At 36.6% G+C, this 10,957-nt stretch overlaps 1 non-coding gene and 1 pseudogene across 1 annotated transcript; one reads left to right on the top strand and one right to left on the bottom strand.

Moving 5' to 3' along the window:
- Nucleotides 1–526: 526 nt before the first annotated feature.
- Nucleotides 527–1,308, bottom strand: LOC143665961 (Y-box-binding protein 1 pseudogene; annotated as a pseudogene).
- Nucleotides 1,309–9,575: 8,267 nt separating this feature from the next.
- Nucleotides 9,576–9,682, top strand: LOC143666414 (U6 spliceosomal RNA). Its single transcript, XR_013167614.1, has one exon. It is a non-coding gene; the product is annotated as a U6 spliceosomal RNA (small nuclear RNA).
- The last annotated feature ends 1,275 nt before the right edge of the window (nt 9,683–10,957 follow it).

Below are 10,957 nucleotides of genomic sequence, written 5' to 3'. Positions count from 1 at the left end.
TCTTCCTTTATATTCTTTAACAGAGGTGAATTTTGTAACTGGTATTGCTGGTGCAAAAAAGATGTGATAATTGTGTAAGCTGTATCTTACATGTATCTGACAATTTTGCTAAACTCTTCATTATTATTATTTAAGATTTCCATTGCAATTTGGTTGACTTTTTTGAAAAACTCAAGTTGAAAATTTTACTATGAATTAAAAACCAGGTTCTTAAAAATCTTAACTGACCCGATATGAAACCATTAAAAACCTTTAAAGGTGTATTGAGAAAAACCAGGCTTTTAAAAAAAACCAACATGCTTGTCATTACCAAAAAAGAGACGTCTTTGCGTAAAAATACAACCCCCCCCCCCAACCCCCGCGCTGCATAGATAATGGAGATAGTTCTAGTTATCCAGTCAGTGGGCAAAAAGCAAGCATTAAGGTTTTGTTCTCCAATCTTTTGTTCCTTTCTTATTGCTGGAGTTTCATATCCCTTCTTGTTGGATGACTAGGCCGGATGCCGGCAGAGATGGTAAGTGGGCATTTACTCAGCCCCGCCCTGCTCGGCCTCGGGAGTGGACGAATTCTCAGCTAGTGGATGCGCTGCTTTTGTCTCTTTGCCATCTCCTGGTTCCGAGATGTAAATCGACGCTGCGGTGGCTGCTGTCCTTGGGTCTCACCTCCTGTCTGCTCCTCACCATCTTCCTTGCCGTCTGCTCTACGCTGTCTTTGGGGAGGAGGGTTCCCTGCAGAATCGTGGTCTGTAATCCCGATACAGGTTCTGCCTCACTGGTTTAACTTGCCCTGCACCCTGGTTGTCAGCATCTCCATGACCTCTCCTTGCGCAGCAAGGCTGGGACACCCGCCAACGCCCAAAGGGTCCCCGCAGGTTGTCGGGCCTGGCCCTCGGGACCACCCCTCCGATCCCTCCTTCTCTTCCCCATTCTCGTTATTCCGGAAATTTTTCTGGTAATTGCGTGCAGAACCCCTACGACTTGGATCACGTCCATCGGTCTGCTGCGTACTTGCTGCCTTGCATTCAAACTCCTCCAAGGGCCCGTCACGTTGGCTCTCTCCGCCCTCTCTTCTCCTTCACCGGCCTCAGAGTCCACCATCTCTCCGCCTCCGACACTGCCAGGGCGCCCCTGGGGGGTGCTTCTTCACGGCGGACCGGTGCACAAACACATCTTCCTTGGTGTCCTTCCTGTGCATGGAACCATATGCATTTCTTCCACTGAACCATTTCACTGTCCCCAGAACCTTCCTTGCGGTGATCTTGACTCGGTTTGCGGGCTCGGGCTGTGCAGCGCGGAGCGCGCGGGTGGCTAGGTCTCCGCGCCGCCACTCCGGGTTGTGCGCTGGGGACGCGCTGCTGCGGCTCCTGGCGGGGTGCTAGGGGGAGCGAGGCGGCCGCGGGGGCTCCCTGGGGCCCGCTCTTCTCGCTCCCGCTCCAGATCCAACTCTTTGCGCAACTCCCAACAGTCTTGCCGGTTTGTCTGGGATGCTGTGTTTTCTGATAGGGCGGCTCCACTCGTCATCTTTTTATCCATCTTCGTGACTTAGTTTTCTATTTTCTTTGCCATGTTGTCTAGGGTGTGCTTAAGGCTGATCTTTATGACAGACAGACCTGGCAGGGGATCTCAACTACAAATCTTTCCATTCAGTAGGATGTTTGCTGAAGGATTTGTGCATAGCCTTTGCCATTTTACGTCTAATTGTCTGCAGTGGTTTATAAAACTTTTCAGTTTTCCCGTTGCTATTGAGATAATCATGTGATTTTTCCCCCCTTTCAAGCAATCAGAGTAATGAATTAAATTGTTAAAAAAAAAACCCCAAATATTCTTAGAGTAAACATGTATTCAATGTGTTGCGTGTTTTTGTGTATGCTACTGGAGTCTATGAGCGAATATTTTAAGATTGTTCTTAAGTAAAAAGTGTCTAATTTCTTTTCTAGATTGTTATTAAGTTTTGGAACGAAGGTTGTATTAACCTCATATAATGCTTTTAGTGCTATCCTTTTATTTTCTTGGGAAAAAATGGAAGATCTAAGTAATACTGATTCTACAAATGGTAGAGTTCACAAATAAATCCATTTAGGCTTGAACATTTTTTATTGTGAAGTTATTGGTTATCATTTTAATGTCTTCAGAAGTTATTATGTATTCAACTTTTCTATATATTCTATTGCCAATTTCAGCAATTTTCAATAGGTTTATCTATTTTATTTTTTAATTAGTTAAATTCAAAAAGTTCAACTGTTTTGATTTCTCTCATTTTATTCTTTATTTTGTTCATGTATAAACTCTTATATGTTTTCATTCCAGGATATTTCTTTTGATCAATTGTAACATAGAACCACTTTTATATTTTAGTCATCTCTATTTTTCCTTTCTATTTAATTAATTTTTTTGCATCATTCTCATTCTTTCCTTGCATGCTATTTCTTTGAATTTAATTTTGCTTTGAATTAATGTTGCTCTCAAACGTTTTGAATTGAATTTCAGATCATTTGCTTTTAATATTTCTTGCTTTGTCTTACGATTTTTTTTTTTTTTGTATGTAGATGGGTACATGAAGCTACATATTTCCCTTTCAGTTGACTAATGTGAAATTAGAATGTAGACTTATTTTTCCTAGTTCTAAGTATTTTAGAATTTTACTTAGGTTGTTCCATCTTAAACTCATGGTCATTCATTATTATGTTTGAGGTTTTGTATGTAGATTGTATGCTTTTTGCTTTTACTTTCTAATTGTTAATTTATATTATTATTGCATTTAGTCAATGATCACAAAATATTGTTTTCCTGGAATTTATTGATTATACATTCTTTATAAGTCAGCATATTATTGATATTATAGATGTTTCTTTGTTTATACCAAAATAGTCATTTTTTTGGTGTAAATAAAGATATAGCTGCCAAGTTTATGCTTATCAATTATGCTTTCCAAATAGTCTAATGTTTGCCACTTTAAGTGTTCCTCATATCTCATTTTTCTGAAGGTAAGGTGTTATAAAATCTCCCTCTAAATTTGTTGATTTAGATCTTTTCTCCATAGTTCTAAAATATCTTGCTTTATATTTCAAATCTTATGTAAGCTGAATATATACTCATAATCATAATATCTTCTGGATCTGATATAACTCTATCATGATACAAAATGCCTTAAAGTAGTCTTTTATGATGTTTTTCATTAAAGTGGAATTTTCTCGATGCTAGAATTGTTATAGGCTTTTCTTTACCTCATATTTGCCTGGTATTAATTTAGTTTTACATCCATTTATTTCCAGGCTTCTTCCTCTATTTCAGGTTTGTCTATTACAGGTAATAAATAGCTGAATTTATTTATTTAAATTCAGTTTGAGAGTTTTTGCTTTTGGACTGGAACATTCATCCCATTTCTATTTTACATGATTGCAATTAAATTAGGAATTTATGCCATTTTATTTCATATTTTATCTTTGCTAGAATTCTTTTTATTGATTTCCCAGATTTTCCCCATTTCCATTTTACATTCCTTTTTATTTTTTTTCTGATGGCAAACTCTTCTAAGATCATATTTATGATAATATTTAGCATGTTAATCTTATAGACTCTCCCTTGACTGTTGTGTGTCTTCCTACAGTAATTGCACAGAGGTTATTATAAGGTTAAAATGTTGACATATCTATGGATATAGAAAAATTTAGATTCACATGTTAGTTTGGTGGTTTATAAAGTTACAAGTTAGAAGTGATTCTCTTTTAAGCATTTAAAATATGACTTTATTATCCTTATATTGAGGGTTACTGTTGAAATTTTGATAATAACCTGAATATTTTTTCCCTTAGTGGTGTATTCTTTTGAAAACGTGTAGAAATTGTTCTTTGTCATTGATTTTATTTATGTGAAGGTATAAGAAAAGCTGTTTAGCCTTCTGTGGGCTATTTTGACTTTAAAGCTTTTATCTTTCTTTAATTCTCACTTTTTAGTTTTATTTTCTGTTTTTTTTTCTTTCTTGAGTATATGGATGTTGAAATGTCTAATTCCATTTTTTATATCACTTTATTATTCAAAATATATGCTTGGGTTTTTTTCTTTTTTTTTTTTTACATGAGCAGACACTGGGAATTGAACCAAGGTCTCCGGCAGGTGAGAACTCTGCCACTGAGCCACCATTGCTACCGGGTATATGTTTTATCTTTGAAGATATTTTTCAAAGGATAGTTTTTAGTTGATATTCCAGATCATTGATTCATCATTTGGCTATATCCATTCTGTCATTTAAATCATCAATTAATTTCTATAGGTCAGTTAATAATCAATATTAAGATTTGCATACAAGATACAATTGGGCCTATATTAGAACTACTTGCATACAACAGCTAAGTATTGCCAACGAAAATATTAAAGTAACATTTAAAATAATATCATAAATGCATGAACTAATCAAGAATAAGGTTAATAAAAGTTGTGCAAGTCCTCTACCCTGTAAACTACAAAACATTGCTGAGAGAAATTAGGACAATGTACATTAATGGAAATGGGGAGATATACTATAATACATGGGTTATAAAATTCAGTATTTTAAGATGTCAGTTATTCCCAAATTTATCTATGGATTAAACAAAATCCCAATCAGGATCCCAGCAGGCATTTTTGTAAAAATTGATAAGATGATTCTAAAATGCTTATGGAACTGCCAAGGACAAAGAACAAGTTGAAGATTTGCACTGCCTATTTCATGACTTACGATATATAAAGCTGTTACCAAGGGAAACTCAGACCTGATCAGGGAGACCTCTTTCATGCCATTGACAAAGGGAGTTAACCACAGAGGTCAGGTAAGCAGCTTTATTATTTGCATCTGCAGAGGCAAGGGGCCAAGGCCCGAGCCTAAAGCTGCAACCCATTGACTCCCTGAACTCACTTCTACTTCCCCATTGACTCTCTGAACTCACTTCTACTTCCCCTCTTCTACCCCACTATCTTCCCTCCTCCCCAGCTCACCACACATTTATTTATCACTCTTTTATGCATAAGCATAAACATGTTCAAAAAATGGTATCTAAATTCCTCCAAAAGAGGGGGAATTTACTATTACAATGGGCCAAAATTTATCTTAGTACAGATTCGTCCCTTCTGTGCTTGCTCCAAAGTCTGATTTGAACCAGCCTTGCCACTATAGTTCTTGACAGGATACCCTGACCATGGCTACTGGGTGCTGATGGCTGTTTCTGACCTGTTCCATCCTCTCTTCATTTGACTGGATAAGGAGACTTCAACATTGTTGGTTTGGGTGTGGGAGGGGCCGCTGGCCTCATCACGGGTTTTGCTGGCCCAAAGGCTACTGTATACACGTCAGCGTGGTATTTGTTTGCGAGTGAAAAACAGATCAAGGAAACATGATAGATACCCAGAAATAAACCTATACATATACAGTCAACTGCTTTTGTCAAAATGCCAAAATAGTCATTGTTTGAATGAAAATCTTTTCATTTATTCTTCTTGGGGTTGCTGAGCTTTAAAATTGAAGAATTGATATCATTCATCAAATTTGCAAAAGTTCTCAACCATTATTTTTTCAAAACCTTATTTTTCTTGCAGTGTCTTTATCTCTCCTCCTTGGAATCTAACTATATATATATCTCTATATTCTCACATGTTACTGAATCTCTGTCATTCTTTTCAATTATATTTTCTCTCTGATATTCAGATAGAATAATTTCTAGTAATCTGTCTTTAAATTCTCTAATCATTCCTTCTGTAATCTTAATCTCCTCTTAAGCATACAAAATGAGTGTCTCATTTCAGCTATGATACTTTCAGTTTTATTATCTTTATTTGATTCTTCTTTATGGTTTGCATTTCTCTTTGAGATCCCTCTTCCATTTAATCATTATATGCATCTTTTCCTTTAAATCTATGAACATATTTATAAGAATTCTCTTATAGTACTTGCTGTTAAGTATAATATCTGGCTAATTAGTTACTATTGATTGTTCATATTCTTGACTGGAAGTCACGCTGTCCTCCTTTTTCCTATGTTTAGTAATTTTGGGTTATATGATAGACCTTTTATATGACTTATTATAATGACTGAGGAGTGAATAGTTTTCCTGTAAGTGGAGTTGATTATTTTTTTTCTGGCAAGGAGTTAAATTACTGATGGATCTTTTTAGTAAATTGAGACTTAACTTTTCTTTTTCCTTATTTTTGGTCTTTTTCAATTTCATTCTTAGTCAAAATCATGACTCTTATTAAGATCATAGTTTCTACTCCTAAGGTATTGCCTTTTTTGGAGTCTTAATTGATCGCCTTAGGTGTGCTACAAAATTTCTAAGCACCCCACATTTTATGATCTGTGCTATAGCTTATTAGCTATCATCCTTATAGTTTGGCCAATTAGTCTTGCCATCCATTCAGTCTTCACAAAGGGTTTGCATAGCTCAGTCCTTGATCAAAGACTTGTAGGGAACACATCAGAGACTTTCACATGCCCTTTTTATTTGTACCCTACTCCACTAATTTTAGTCTCATCATCAGTGCCTGAGCACCAATCCCTGCCTTTTCCATTCAGTGAGTGCATTGTGCTTTGCACCATAATCTAGAAAGTACCACGAAAAGAAAACCGAGGAAAATAGGATTCTGATCTACTGAATTTTCCTTTTCTCAATAATCATATTTATGTATTGCCTTTTCACTGGTGCCTGAAAACAATTGCTCATGCATTATTTCCCTGTTTATGGTAAAAAGGCAACTCTGATCATGACCATCCTAATTTCATTTTTGTAGATTTTAATGTATTTAAGTTCATTATGTCTACTTGGAGCTCGAGAATTGATGTCAGTTCTGTTAATGAAGTACTGTATTAAGTAATCTTTTCATATATTTATTGTTACGGTCTGTGATATCATAAAAGGTTAACAAAGAGTTAGTGCTAGAAGATTTTTTTCTTAAAATTATAGGTTATTGCTTACAGGTAAATGCATATACTTTTTTTTTTTTTTTTTTTACTAAGGGTTTTGCCAGGGAAACAAAAGATGCTCTGTGTATTTAAGTATGATGGTTCTTAATATAGATAATGACAGGTTTTCATCACCACTGAAAGAACTTGAGTTGTAAAGGTCAGGAAAGCATATCTTAGACTGCCAGAGGGATGTGAGTGCTTCTCAAGAAGCTGGATTGGAAGTTGCTTCAAGCATCATGTCTGCCTTTCCATTTGCCAGCAATTGCCCCTGAAGTATAATGGCTGCTCCTCTTATTCATCAGCTCTCACCTGAAACCACGTAGAGAAGGAGAATCTGGTAAATGTAATTCCTGGCTTCTTCTCTAGAGCTAGAGAAGGCTGTGCTGAAGAAATTATTGGAAAAGGTACGTGTGCTATTTTGCTAGCTGCCAGAATGCAAAATATCAGAAACAGAATGGCTTTTAAAAAGGAGAATTTAATAAATTGCAAGTTTACAGTTCTAAGGCTGAGAAAATGTCCCAATTAAAGCAAGTCTATAGAAATGTCCAATCAAAGGCATCCAGATAAAGATACCTTAGTTTGAGAAGGCCAATGAAGTTCAGGTTTTCTCTCTCAAGTGAGAAGGCAGTGGCAAAAATAGTCAGGGCTTCTCTCTTTCTCAGCTGGAAGGGCACATGGCGAACACTGCGTCATTTGCTAGCTTTCTCTCCTGACTTCCTGTTTCATGAAGCTCCCTGGGAGGTGTTTTTCTGCTTCATTTCCAAAGGTCCCTGGCTGGTGGACTCTCTGCTTCATGGGGCTACAGCATTTTCTGCTCTTTCAGATTCTCCTGGCTTTCTCTCTTGTGGTTCTCTTTTATAGGATTCCAGGAAACTAATCAAGACCCACACGAATGGGTGGAGACCCGTCTCCACCTAATCCAGTTTAACCACCATTCTTAATTGAGTCACATTTCCAGGGAGATGATCTAATTACAGATTCAAACATACAATACTGAATGGGGATTAGAAGAAACAGCTGCCTTTATAAAATGGGGTTAGAATTAAAACATGGCTTTCTTAGGGTGCATACATCCTTTCAAACCAGCGCACTATAGCTCTGTCATTAATTTGATATCAAACCACGCAGCACAGTGTGGTGTCTCTCAACTATTTCTATTTTTCTAAATGGTAAAAAAATCCAAAAATTATTATTAAAGGCTTAGTACATCTTTCTTGAGGGAAAACTAGTGCATAAATGTTGTGTGGATATATTTGAAAATGTTTGAATTATTTTGGACAGAGACAAATATTTTCAGTTAATAGAATAAATATGATATTCCTGAAAGAAAGTACTTGAGATTTAAAATTAAACTCTTCTTACAACTACGACTTTAAATGTTACTCTAAAATGTTTCTTGTCTTAGTTACACGTGTGACAATGGCCTAGTTATGTAGTACTCTGACTCAATTTTAGGAACCCATAGGATAAAAGTGAGCATTTAAAAGACAAAGAAAAATCCAAATTTTGGCTCTCTGATTTGCCACAAGTTTTCCTTTGGAGATGTATTAAGACTCAACCTCCATTAAAATGTAAGTAACACTGCCAATTAACCAGAGCCACCACCTCCGCCATTTGAACCAGAAGGACCCTGTAAGACTCTACCGGCCTTTGGGTATCTTAACTGCCACGGCCGCAGGCCATTTATGCCTATTCGAAGTGTGTCAAAGCACAGGGGAAAAAAGACTTAAAATACAGAGGGGAGAAAAGAGGGAGGGGAGTTCATGCTTTCATAGCCGTAGGTCTTCCAACGTTGTTCTGGGCTCGCCTTGCTCTGACCACAGTGTCCACCATGTCAGTGTGCCCAACCAACCGTTTCCCACCTGCTACCCTCAACCCTGCTGACGTAAGAGGTGTGAGGGTGCCATTTCTTTTTCTGTTTGTTTGCATGGGCAGGCACCAGGAATCGAACCCGGGCCCTCTGGCATGGCAGGCGAGAACTCTGCCTGCTGAGCCACCGTGGCCTGCCCTAATGTTGCCAATTCTGCACATCGATTGCTCTCATAATATTTTCCTGCACAGGTAATCCATCTATTTAACATATATTTATTGAGTGCCTGCCACATGCCAGGCATCGTTCTAAGTTTTGGGTATACATCACTGAATACTCATGCCTTCAAGGCGGTTATATTACGGTAACTAGAGTCAGAAGATGAGCCAAATTATAGGTAAAATATAAAATCTGTAAAATAATAGTTTCTATAGAAAAAATAGTTCAGGGAACAGACATTCACAGTTATTGCTGGGTAGCAGTGTTGCAGTATTACATGGGGCAGTCAAAGCAGACTTCATTAAAATTGTGCATTTGACTCACTTGTAAAAGTTGGGCCTTTTGTCTCACTAGATCCTCCCCATCTCTTATATTTCATGTCCTCCATTCTTTTTTGATTATTCTATATCTATATGCATGTGTGTACATCTATCTGTATCTCCAAATTTATATATCTCTATCTATCTATATACATCATTCTGAACTTACTTATCTTTTTTACAGAGTTTCTAGCTACTAGAATGTAATGTCCACGATGACAGTAAATTTTGCATGTTTTGTTAATTGCTTTATCCCCAGTTGCTATGAAGGGCTTGGCTCATAAAAGAGTGATGCTGTCCTCACTTCAGCAGCACATATAACTAAAATGGAATGGCACAGAGAAGATTAGTATGGCACCTGCACAAGGATGACATGCAAATTCATGAAGCATTCAGTATTTTTGAGAATTCAATATGAATAAAAAATTTGAAAACTCTCCAAAGAAACCACAAATATGTAGAATGTATTTATGACCTCAGGGTAAGGAAGGAGTTCTTAAATAGGATACAACATGTTAACCGTAAAATAAAATTGTTTTTATATTCAAGTCCGTAATAACTGAATCTGATAACTCTAAGTATAGGCAAGAATAGAAATCAGTGGAGTTTTTTATAAGTTTTCTTTATAGGTATGTAAATTGGCATAACTACTGTGGAAAACAATTTGGACTATTTTGAAAACTGTGTAACCATATATACTATAATCTATAATTACCACTCCTAGATTTATACTCCAGAGAAATTTCTGCAAATATACATCAAGAAATATGTATAAGAATCTTTATAGCAGAAATATTTATAATAGCAAATAAATAAATAGGGAAAACAACTCAAATGTCCATCAGCTGGAGAATAATATATGATATATTAACATAATGGAGTATTATAGAGTAGAGAAAATTAACAAATGCTACACTTAACAATAAAGATGAAACCTAGACACACAAATATCAATTATAAAAAGCAAGGCAGAAAAGACTATATGCAAAGCCAAAACAGTATATTATTTAGGAATACAAACAAAAGTGATTGACTAATTTTTTTTTTGCATGGGCAGGCACCGGGAATTGAACCCAGGTCTTGGGCATGCAGGTGAGAATTCTGCCTGCTGAGCCACTGAGGCCCACCGTAAACTAATTTTTAAATTCAAAATGTTTTGGTAAGAAGGCAGGGAGAGAGGATAAGGAAGAAGTACACAAACAACTGTAGTTCTTGGTGATGTTACAGGACTTAAGCTGTGTAACAAGGTCATAGGCATTCATTTTAATTAGTATTAGTCATAATTTGCATATGTAATGTATCTTTTGTACGTATAAAATGTAACATTGAAAGAATTTTAAATTAGCATCATAAATTAAACCCACATCTTCTTTAAAAAAAGAGTGATACATTATTAAATAAGAGATAGAATGAGTGAATGAAGAAAAACATTTCAGGCAGAGGGAACAACACGTGCAAAGACCCTGTGTGAGAGTGTTTCTGGTGAATTAAAGGTACAGCAAAAAGGCCAGTGATGCTGGCACAATAGTAGGAGATCATAGTAGAGAGGTGATGGGGTAGGGAATAGAGAGGAGCTGATATAGTCCTTAAACCTACTTGGAGGGGGATAGAAAACTATATGGACGGGTCATATTATGGCATGATCTCATTTTTTTTGTTTGTTTTGCATGGGCAGGCA

This window comes from Tamandua tetradactyla, chromosome 22 (genome assembly GCF_023851605.1).
Source record: "Tamandua tetradactyla isolate mTamTet1 chromosome 22, mTamTet1.pri, whole genome shotgun sequence".
NCBI classification, from domain to species: Eukaryota; Metazoa; Chordata; class Mammalia; order Pilosa; family Myrmecophagidae; genus Tamandua; species Tamandua tetradactyla.
The sequence above is the reverse complement of the archived record's forward strand: the minus strand, read 5'-3'. Positions and strand labels throughout refer to the sequence as shown.